The sequence below is a fragment of the Triturus cristatus genome, chromosome 10 (assembly GCF_964204655.1).
Source record: "Triturus cristatus chromosome 10, aTriCri1.1, whole genome shotgun sequence".
Taxonomy (NCBI): Eukaryota; Metazoa; Chordata; class Amphibia; order Caudata; family Salamandridae; genus Triturus; species Triturus cristatus.
Genome location: NC_140593.1, coordinates 257,239,234 through 257,251,773, shown reverse-complemented (window position 1 = coordinate 257,251,773; position 12,540 = coordinate 257,239,234).

The following is a 12,540-nucleotide window of genomic DNA, read 5'->3' as shown; positions in this document are numbered from 1 at the left end:
TCTACCCCCATCCTCCAAAAAGATTGGCAAGAATTCCTTGTGTTACAACATTCTGCACACAAAATAATAAATTAAACAAGATTATAAAAAAAACATTGGCCTTTGATACAATCCAAAGGCATTACTCATGAACCACCTTTATTTTCTTTCACGAGAGGCAGAAATATTGGTGATCATTTGGTCCATGCTGCTTTACCCAGAATTGCTTCACTGGATTTGACCACGATGTGGGGCATTAACAGGATTGTGGGCCATTACCGCTGTGGTAACTGCCTGATGTGCGAATCCACTTTTAGTACAAAGCAGTTTATTCATGACGATATAGCATACCACACAACGACACAAACTGTAACTCACAAAATGTAGTCTATGCCATTTGGTGCCCCTGCAAATTCATCTGCGTGGGGCATCCGACTCAAAAAATCAGGGTTCGACTTTCTCAGCATAAAAGTCGTATCAAATGTAAGAATGAACATGCACCATTGGTGTCGCATTTAATTGATTTGAACCACTCTCCATCGGAAATACGCTGGCAGTTCATTGAAATCATAAAGAAACCGCCACGGGGAGGTAACATTCTGAATATTTTGAACAAAACTGAATGTTACTGGATCTTAAGATGCGATAGCATCAACAAGGCTTTAAACACCCTTGAGGAATGCAACTCTATAATATCCGGCTGAGACTTCTCCTTCTAGCCAAAATATTACATTGCTGGTGCCCTCCATGATGATTAACAGCTATTTTCTGACAACTTCGCTGTATTTTTTCCCTTTTTAGACCTATTTTACATTGGGTTCTAAAAAGATGATAAGGCACCACTTTTTAAGTCTTGGGGGCATATTTACAAGCTGGCGATAAAAAATTATCGCTGCTTTTGCGGCCGTTTTTGGCCGAAAAGCGGCGATAATTTTATCGTCTAATTAGCAAGGCCACGCTAACGCGTGAGACCTTGCTTTAGCGTCGCGATTCCTAACGCCCAGCTTTGCATCTCTAATGAGATGTAAAGTGGGCGTTCCTGACCTAACATGACAGGAGAAATGTCGCTAAGCGACATTTCTCCTATCATCAAACCCCACGCTATGAAGCATAGCGTCAGGAAAAGTAGCGATAACCCCTGTTATCGCTACTTTCCTTACGCCTGCTTCAGGACTGACTTAGCCATGATATCCTATGGAAGGTGGATATCATGGCTAAGTTTGTGAGTCCCTATCAGCAAGCTAACGCCACACTACGTGAGATTATCGCTGGGTTTCCAGCGATTATTTCACGTTAGGCAGTTAGCGTGAGGATTTTTATCGCTAAGGAGATAAGCGTTGCTAATAGCACGCTATCTCAGCGATAAAAATCCACGTTACCCAGCGATAATTATCCTCACGTTTAGAGCGCTGAGGGATAATTATCGCCGGTTGTTGCTGATATGCCCCTTGGTTCTTTATTTCTTTATCTCTGTATGAAATAATGATGTGCTTGTTTAAATCTGTTTTCGTTGCACCATATATTTTGTTTGGATCAAATATATCTCTTCTACGAGTACTCTACATAAGTAATATGTTGTATAACAATTTATGACAGATTTCGTTGTTGAATTCCTGCATTTTGTTAAAACTCAATTAAAACAAATATGTATTCATATTTAGGTTTTGTTTTATTTCCTCAAAACTATGAGTTATATCACTCATTATTGTTGTTTCCCACATCTGATTGACATAAGTTGACTTCGCATTACAAGTTTTTAATTTGTTTAATATGCAGCACAAATTCAATGCATCTATTTTGATATTTTATCATACGAGATAGATTTGTATCCCAATTCAATCTATAGGATTTTGCATATCATTGTTGATATTTGTACAACAGCTCTTGTTCTTGCGGAGTCACACATTGCAAAAGAGTGCTATTTTTGCTTTTAAATTCTTCCTCTATACTATTACCATCTCTTTTCAATTATAATTCTTTTAGTCACTCACTGGTGCATCACTTTTTCATCTATTATTTTCTGCTTCTGTTTTGTGCAATGCAAGTGGAATTTTCACTTTATTTTTCTTTATGGTTAACGACCCCACAGATCTCCTGTCATTAGGGAGTGCCTTTATACTTACAGACATCAGTGTACCTGTCCTGTCAGGCTTTTCTCTCTCTCTCTTATACATTTGGCACAAACTAGCACCCTACATCTGAGTGTGTTGGTCCCAGCAGTTTACTCTTTTTATTTTGAATTTTAGATCAGTATCTCTACATACGTTTCTCTTTCCCAAAAATTGCTTTATTATTTTTTCCTTGCTTTATTATAATCTTGCCCCATTCTCAAGTAAAAAATTACTACAATATCCGCCACGGGGACAGTTTTACAACATCTACAGTCCTATTTCTAGTATTTTGGTTCCATCCAGCATTTGACGCTACTTTACCAGCTTTACAGCTTCTACAGTCATATTTCCAGCTCTGTTGCTCTGTCCAGTGTCCGACGCTACTTTAACGTGGAGTCTGAGATGCTGAGTTGTTTCCGGCTTTCAGTCCAGACTGCCACTCGAGCGACATGAGGAATTCAAAATTTGCGAAACATATGTGACAAGAATTTTCAATTCTATTAAGGACACGTAGGCGAGGATTATGCTTCTCATTTCTTTACTTGAAATCTCAGCAGCCAATCAGATAAGAGTAAAATACAATAACACTACAATACCCATGAGCATACTGGGTATCACCGGACAACTATAGAGTAACCCCTATAAAAGGTCCATAAGAGAATACCATATCCTCTTTCTTTGGTAAAAATAACAGTTAAAGTAAGGAAACCAATCCAACATTTGTGAAGAACGTGGAAAGAAAAGAAGCTTGAGCACTGGAAATAGAAGATTTGAAGCTTGCATCCTCAGAAAAACCGGAACCTGCAGGTACCCATAAGACAGTCCATGGAGACAGAGCAACGCGTCTCAATTAGTATCCGAACCTGAAAAGAAATATATAGAGTCATAATACACCATTCCCTCATGGCAGAAAAATACAGTAAAAGGGGGGGTAAAAACAAGGAATATATCCATAGTACATAATACACATATGCAATAAAGGCAGATAATGCACCCACAACCATATGAAATACAGAAAACAATGGGTGGTATAATCCTCGCCTCCGTGTCCTTAATAGAATTTAAAATTCTTGTTACGTATGTTCGCAAACTTTGAATGCTATGTCAGGACCGGAGGCTCAGATTATGCTTGTTCAAATCTGCGCCACCACTACAGATGCAATATCCACAATCGGTTTATAATAAAAAGTCTTAAACATAGAATCAGTTGACCAGTCAGCTGCCTTCATAATGTTCATTAAACTCACTCCCATAGAAAAAGCTTTGGAAGCCATAGCTCCACGAGCTGAATGTGCACCAAATATCGTAACATCAATACCTGCCTCACCCAGGAGCCATCTCACCCATCTTGCTAATGTAGCCGGGGTTACCGGGCGAAAAGGTTTTTGCAGAGCAATCAACAACTGACCATGCATATTGCGTCGAAATTCAGCAGTACTTACCTCATAAACCTTGATACATTGTACTAAGGGTGGGAGGAATTTGCGAAAGTGCCTTTTGCAAAATTTCGCGAAACGGCAAAAAATCTCAGCGATCACGTGAAATTTCACGTGATCGCGGAGATTTTGTGCTGATTAATGCGTTACTGAATTTGACCTTCAACTCGGGCTCCTGCTTTATTTATATCTGTAAGTGCTTCCTGTTTGCTTCCTGTTGAGGTTTAATTTTTGTGACAGGAGCATCGTGCCAGAATGAATTCTGCCCTGCATATTTATCCAAGAAGATGCCACCATTTTGTGCAATACCTCTACTCAACTGGAGTACTTTCTACTGGCTAATCAGTAAGTGCTACCTCTTTGGGTAAATGTGTAGTGCTTTTCCTACACTACAGCTGCGTAAAGGACCAGAAGAGTTGTCTCCAGCGACCATGTGTGTCTGTAACTTTGCCACAGCGCCGATGGGCGCCGGGGTCCCTCGAGTGAGCTGTCCATCATAGTGGGGAAAGGGCAGGAAGACGTTGCACACTGCCAGTGTGTGAGGTGGGGCTTCTATGCAGTTCACATGCTTCTTGTTTATAAAGGGTCAGAGACACACCAGAGCAGTAGATGAGGAGACAGAACCTCCTGGTGTCAGGAACTACACGGGGATTGCGCTCGAGAAACCCATGGATGCACAGACCTCCATCAATGATTACAGCAAATTGCTGTCGGTAGATATGGGGAGAAAGCACACCTGCCTTGTCTCCACCGTGCTCACGAATCTTTTGTGCTGATTAATGCGTTACTGAAAGTGACCTTCAACTCGGGCACCTGCTTTAAATCTGTTTGTGCTCCTGATAGGAGAGGTAAACCCTTAAAGTTATATATACAGGCAGTGGATGATAAGGACAATAATGTGTCGCGATAAAGGACTGGTTAAGAACTTTGCAGTTTATATCATTAGCTAATTAAATTGAAGATAGCAAACTGAAATAATGTTTTTAGACTCAATATCTATAAACAAGGATTAAATCCATTGCTTGCTGCCAATTACTTGCTCTGTTGAAACCCTGATGAAGAAAGTGTTTCTTCTGAGAAAACAGGTATTGGTGTCCAGCGTGATTTTAATTTTAAGGGACATTTTCCTATGGATATGATGATTGGAGTTTAATTGAAAGTAAATTAAAATTACTCTGAATTTTTATAAAAAATCTTGAAAACTTTCAGATGTTTTTTGCATATGAGCAATCAGAGGCTTGTGGCCAAAAAAAAGTTGGCAAGAAAAATATATCTGAATAGATATAATAAGCCCTAGTAAAGATTGTAAAGTGAAGGCAGTGAAAGATTTAGTGGTGAAAAAAGGTATAGCGGGAGAAAGTAAGAGAAAAGTGATGAGAAAGGACCAAGCAGCCAGCCTGTGCAAATCATATTACCGAATAATGCTTTGAAACATTCACTTCAGCTCTTTATTAGTCACTCAGTGGGATGGACTGGGGGCCTCTGACAACGGTGCTTTATTTGAGCCAGTGGTTGCAAGTGTAGCCCGCTGGCACTTGTTTTTAGGGAAGGCACTTATTTATTTCATCTGACTAAGACCCAGACCAAGAAGGTGAGAAAGATAAAAGAGGGAAGGAAGGAGGAAGGAATAGGCAAAAGAACATTAACAAAGGGAGAAAGCAGAGATGAAAATGTATTTGCAAGAGTGAGATAAAGGAGCAGGAGGGGCATCGAGTGTTTGGGGGGTGATAAAAGAGTCATGAGGCCTAATCAAGATTAGGCTGTTTTGAGATTTGACATCCCCAACATACTTTAGCGCCTAGAGTCCTAGATCACTAGTAAAGTTGCTAGGCTACAGGCTACATGCCATTTTTAACCATTCATTACTAAGAATGTTTTTTTTTAAAACTTTTAATTGGTTTTATGCTGTAATTAGTATATTGTTACATAATAATTACATACACATTGGGTATCATCCTCCCTAGACCGGTTATTCTGGTGGGGAGGAAGTCAAGAGAATTAACCAAAAAGCACTTTTATTCAACCCGGAGGCTCAAGCAACTTGATGCTCCCTTCCACCCCTCCCTGAAGTGTCCATTTTCTGGTGTGTGAGATGTGTCTAGGTCAACTTGTTAGTAATCATACAGAACGTATTTGTTGGGCTGTGGAAGTGATACCTTGGTTATTTGAAATATGGCTGACATGAGGATCTTTGTCAATGGCATGCGAGTGTTGGGTGGCACGGTGGGTTTCATGGAGCCTATCTGTTAGTGAGAGTCTGAAAGGAGGTGACATCACTCCATGTCAGAGGTCATGGATGTGTCAGGGGGTGGTCACTGACGAGGGTGGGCCATGTATTTGGGATGCCTGTCTACTTTCATTCCCATGGTTTTAGAACTCCTGGACCATGGTTGCCCAGTATGTTGCAATGAGTGTTTTGCGTAGTCCCATGTTTTCTTCTCTGTGTTAAGCTGTTCTCTCTGCCTCAGCCCAGGAGACCACTGCCTGTTTAAAACCTGCTAGTGTAGGGGGGAGTACGAGCTTTCCACCGCGTGGTTATTGCTCGTTTGGCCAGTATTAATGACAAGGGGGGCCGACAATTTCCGTTCCCTCGCGGATCAAGAAGTTTTGACATTTTCGCGTTCAGCGCGGAACGCGAACATGTCGAAATTTCGCAATTTCCGCGAGCGGAACGGAAATTGTCGCCCACCCTTACATTGTACTACACAAAGTTTTGGATAATTAGGAAAACTCGGGTAAGTAACAGAGGCAGTATTACACTTAATGCGTCTGGAGATAGCAAAAGTGACACCTTCTGGTGAAAATCTACAACCTGCAAGATCCAGAGCACGGATATCAGAAACGCGCTTACAAGTAACTAAAAACATAATAACATAGTTAGTTTTGCCGAAAGCTGTTTGCGGGATATATTAGTATTGGAGGGCCAAGCCTCCAAGAATCACAAAACAGTAGAAACATCCCATAAATCAACGTATTTAGGGCAAGGAGGTTTTACCAACCGGATACCCTTGAGTAACTTGCAAACTAAGGGGTGTTCACCAGCAGGTTTGTCATTGATTGTTATATGGCCTGCAGAAATGGCAGATCGAAAATTATTAACCGTTCTATAAGCAAGACCGGAAGAAGCAATCAATGCAAGAAAATTCACAGTCAAAGAGATATCTGCTGAAGCGGGATCCACCTCCCGTTGATCGCACCAACTACACCATCGTTTCCAGGCTGTGGAATAATGTTTGTGTGTGTTGGGAGCCTCGCTGATAAATCTGGTAGCGTCTCGCAAAAGGCCTGGGATTTTCCAGCGATCCCCGAAACCCGCCATGCAACAAGAAGGAGTTGACCTGACTCTATCAATGGATGCGGGTTGTTGAGAGGGTCCAGCAACAGATTCCAACGCTGGGGAAGAAGGAGCGGCACTGCACAAATCATCTCCAAAAGAACCGGGAACCAAGCCTGAGCCCTCCAAAGAGGAGTGATCAGAATCAATTCCGACTGATAATGCTTTGTGCGTGCTAAGACCCTGGGGATCATCACAAACAGGGGAAAGGCATAATACAGATGAGACGGCCAGTCCTGCAGAAATGCATCCGTGGCCAGAGCTTGTTGCCTGTTGAGTCGAGAGGCAAACAGATCAATCTGGCACTGACCATAAAAGCGAGTTAGGGACCTGAATACACGAGGATGAAGCCTCCAATCTCTGAAATCTCAGAGGTGACAAGAGTTCCAATCTGCAATCTGATTGTTGCACCCCAGAAGATATTCCACAATCACTGTGATGTTTCTCTGAAGACAAAAGTGCCAGAAATCCTTGGCGATTTCTGCTAGAATCTTGGATCTTGTTCCCCCTAATTTGTTGACATACCGAACAGCTGACACATTGTCCATGCGGGGAAGTATGCAACAGTTTGTCATACGTGGAGACAGACAACGAATCGCAAATGACCCAGCCAGAAGCTCCAGATAATTGATATGGAGAGACAATTCGTCCTGGGACCACCGGCCCCCCCATAGTTACCTCACTGTAACAGGCTCCCCATCCCCACCGACTGGCGTCGGACTCTATCACCACTTCCGGAGACACTCTGAACAGGGCTCAACCATTCCAAGACTCCATGTGTTCTAACCACCACAACATCTCCCACCTCGCCTCCTCCGAAAGAGGAATCTGATCTGAATATTTGAGGCCTTTCTGGAGATGGCAGATTTTGAGTCGCTGAAGTGCTCGGTAATGGAGAGGACCCGGAAATATAGCTTGGATCGAGGAAGCTAGCAGGCCGACTATCCGAGCTACAGACCTCAATGATACAATCTGTTTGTGTAAAATCAATCTCAACTCCCTCTTGATGGATCTGATCTTCTGGTTGGGCAAGAGGAGTTGGCAAGTGAGGGAATTGACTAGAAAACCCAGGAATTCCATCGATTGAGACGGGATGAAAACCGACTTCTGTGGATTCACTACAAATCCGAATGACTGTAAAAGATCTATTGACCACTCCAAATGAGTCATTAACAGGCAAGGGCAACGAGCCATGATGAGAATGTCATCCAAATAAACAATCAGACGAACACCCCGGGCTCTCAGAGATTCCACGACAGGCCTCAGGAGCTTCGTGAAGCACCAAGGTGCTGACGAGAGGCCGAAAGGGAGAACTTTGTACTCGAACCAGACTCCCTGCCATTGAAACTGCAGAAACCGTCGATGAGGACCGTAAATGACAATCGACAAATACGCATCTTTCAGATCTAGACCATCCAGTCCACCTTCCTGAAGTAGGTCCCGCAGAAGATGGATGCCCTCGATCTTGAAGTGTCGGTAAACGACCCAGCTATTGAAGTCCTTGAGGTTGAGAACTAATCTGGAACCACCCCCCTTTTTCTGAACCAGAAAGATGTTGCTCGAGAAACCCTGAGGATGACGGGTGGTCTGAACTATGGCCCCTTTTTTCAGAAGAGAGTCTATTTCCATGGAAATGACATCTTGATCCGGAAGGGAAAAAATTCGGGGCGATGGAGGATGAGATTTAAGGGGAAAACTGAAGAACTCTATCTTGTAACCCTTGACAGTGTCCAACACCCATGCATCGCTCGAGATCAGTTGTCAACTGGGGAGAAAACATTGAATTCTGCCCCCCAACAAAACTTCTGAAACAGAGATCAAGCTCACCTGAAGCTGAGGAATCGTGATGTCCTCCTTGATTGCCACCATAACGTCCTTTCTTGAACTGGTTGCAAGTGGGATAGAAGGAGGATTTGTTGTTATATCCTGAGTCTTGATAACCTCCACGATGGGACTGAGAGCCATGCTGGGCGCCTTGGTGAAAACTGCGGCTGAACGATCGTCCCCTATATCGTCCGGCCCGTCCAAAAACCGGGCGAAAAGCTCGTCGAAGGCCCAGATTCAGAAGAGGACAAGTCTGCTAATTTCGGGTCCAACTTCAAAAGAATAGACCGTCTGCGCTCACATGACTTGGCACAATTGGCATTACCCAATTGACAAATGGCTGTCTGAGTCCACCCAATCAACTCATCTGGGTCAATGGTGGAGGCAGACTCCTTAGTCCGAAAACCCAGTTCCAAAATGTTTGTGAGTGGACCAAGCAAGTCTAATAACTTGTCCTGACAAGAGCGCCATGCTCTATCAATTCATTTTTTGGGGTCTTTAGCGTAGTTCATAAGGTAAGTCACCATGGTTGGATCCGCTAATTTATCAGCCAGATCTGGCCGAGGACATTCAGAACGCAAACGCGTCCTCACATCTTTGTCAGAAGGTTGACGAATATGGGACTGGACATATTTTTATTATTAATCGGGTTTATAAAGCGCCTGGTTACACTATACAGTGTGTCCCCGTGCTGTGGTGCTTGACGCTCTGATGATTACAGAGACCTATCCAGGCGGGAATAGATGAGTTTTCAGCTTCTTCCTAAACATGCCCTCAGAGGGATCCAGCCGAAGGCTCTCAGGGAGTTTGTTCCAGAGTTGGGCGGCCAAAAAGCGGAAGGAGCGACCACCCATCCTAGCTCTCCTCACAGCCAGGACGCGTACCAATCCCCTCCCCTCAGACCTCAGGTGGCGGGTTGGAACGTAGGGGGTAAGGAGGTTCAACAAGTAGGCAGGCGAAGTCCCCTGGATAATGCGACGACATACACATAACGCTTTAAACCAGACTCGTTCTCGTATAGGTAGCCAGTGGAGAGAGGCAAGAGCCGGTTTAGAGGCAGTTCTCCTCGGGCGCATCAGGGTCAAGCGGGCTGCTGTGTTCTGAACGCATTGGAGTCTCTTTATGCACCTTTCGGTGATACCAAGGTATAAGACATTCCCATAATCGAGACGAGAGGTCACGAGGGCATGAACTAGGGTCTTCCTAGCAGCAATAGGTAGTATATCCAAGGTTTTTCGGAGACTTTTAAGGGTTTCAAAACAGATTCCTGCGACCCGTCTGGTGTGATATTCAAAGGATAGGTGAGGGTCCATCCAAACCCCCAGGTTTTTGGCCTGGGCCCATGGCACAGGGGTAGGGCCCAAGTTCTGTGGCCACCAAGCAGAGGACCATACGGATGGAGCTCTTCCCACCACCAGTACTTCTGTCTTATCACCGTTAAGTTTCAGACAGTTTCTGTCCATCCAAGAGGCTAATTCTTGCAGGCACGCTACCAGATTGGGCCCTGCCGACTTCTGTTCCTGTGTCAAGGACACCACCAACTGGGTATCGTCGGCGTATGAGACGACTTTAATCCCAAAACCATCAGCGATCTCTGCTAAAGGAGCCACATAGAGATTAAACAAAGTTGGGCTCAAAATTGAGCCCTGAGGAACCCCCTGCTGCAATCCCATGACCCTAGAGTAGAACTCGCCCTGCCTCACCTGGAAGCTGCGATTAGCTAGAAATGATATAAGCCAATCTAAGGCCCTCCCAGACACACCTCCTTTCCTTAGACGGTGAACTAGAGTGTGGTGAGCTACCGTGTCAAAGGCCGCACTAAGATCCAGCAGGATCAGGGCGGCCGTTTGACCAGCATCCACATATTCCTGAATGGTCTCAGTTGCCAACAGAAGGGCCGACTCCGTCGAGTGGTGTTTACGGAAATCCGATTGAGTGGGGTGAAGGAGATGACATTTCCCAATGTGAGCCGTAAGTTGTTCATTTACCACTTTCTCTGCGATCTTAGCAAAGTAGGGTAAAAGAGATATAGGTTGCAAATTATCTAATCGCTCCGGGCCTAACTGTGGTTTTTTTGGGAGTGGAAGTACTACTGCCTCCTTCCAACAACCAGGGACTGTATTGGTCCTGAATGAGATCTCCAAGAGATGTCTGATAAAGGGCTCCAAGGTTTCTAAGCACCCCTTAAGCTTACTCGGGGAGGTCGGATCCTTTGGGGAGCCTGACTTGTTGCTCAGGCAGAACTTTTTCAGGATTTCAGGGGGAGGGATCACAAAAATCTCAAGTCTCTCATCCTCACCTATAGGTCTTGACACATCCAGAAGGTCCTGGTCGACCCCGGCCAACTCAGGAAAAGTGGAGTAGATAGGCACAACTTTGTCAGAGAAGAAATTCGCTATGAGATTACAGCGTTCAACTGGCCCTGCAGCAGGAGCTGCCACTATGTCCAAGGAAGAGATCTCCTTATAAACCTTGAATAATTCCCTAGTAGAATTCCAGCAGACCCATTTCTTTCAAGGTAATATTCTGCCTTAGTTTTCCTGATGAGTCCATGATATGCCTTCAGCACCGCTTTGTACTCGCACCTTCCTGGGGTAGAGAAGTCCTTCCTCCACTGCCTTTCAGCTCGTTTACAGTCTGCCTTAGCATTTTTCAGCACTGAATTAAACCATGGGGCAGATTTCTTTGCTCTCGTTAGTGTTTTCCATGACCAAGGGGCAGTACTATTGAGTGCTTCTGCTAGCCTCCTATCCAACTCTGAGCAAGCACTGTCAGCATCTAACCCCCCAGGCGGACCCCCTATCAGGAGGGCGTTCTTAAACTTGCATGGGGAAAAGCCACCCCATTTACTGTAGGTTATTCCCTCCTGCAAGTTCTCCTGCACCTTAGGCTTATGGTAATCAGTCCAAACCAAGGGCTGTGGTAGACCAACCTCTACCGCCTCCCAGTTAGTAAAAATGGGATCAAGCAAATGACCCTTCTGGTGCATGGGCCAGGTAGCACTAAGATTTAGCTGTAGTGTCTCGAGTTCCTGTTTTAGTGCTGCAGCCACCGTACATCCTGCATCTTCCAGATGTAGGTTCCTATTGCCCAACACAAGGAACTTGCTATACCGCAGGGCTGGTTGAGTGAGATATTCAACCAGATTAGAAATAAAACGGGAGGGGTAGCCCGGAGGGCGATAGACCAGGAGGCCCTTGATAATGCAGTTACTATCAACCGTGATGGTAAAAAGGCCTGCCTCACTGTCAATAAGAGAGATGGGTTCAAGGTGGCATTGGATGGCGTGTTTATAAATCATTGCCACCCCACCTCCTCTGCCCGAGTCCCTATCAATTTGCTTTACAGTGTAGCCATATGGAATCGCCTCAAGAAGTTCCAGGACAGAGTCCTCATCCAACCAGGTCTCTGTAAGAAACATAACATCCACCTGTTTGTCGATCAGGAGATCATGAATCTCAAGCCTGTGCTTCTTAAGAGATCAACAGTTCAAAAGACAGCAACTCAACACGGGCGAACCCCCCTTACTCTCGTATCCATAGTTGAACGAAAAGGCACAGTGCCTGCACATTCTACATGGGCCACCGACTTGCATGTTATGAGCACAGATATCAGCAGTATGGGGGCAAAGGGCGCGAAGGTCCTGGCTAGAATAGCAAAGTGTCAAGCCAAAACTACAAGGGGGAGTGGCCCCGAGCCCCGGACGGCTGCGGACGGGCGCAGACGGGCGAAGACGGGCTTGCCTTAGGCGAGCCTTCGGCGTGCCAGCGGCGCGCCCGCTGCGCGCGTCCGCTGCGTGGCCGCCGGAGCATCCGTTTTTATGTGCCCTACTTCCCGTCTGCCCCCGGAAGTGTCT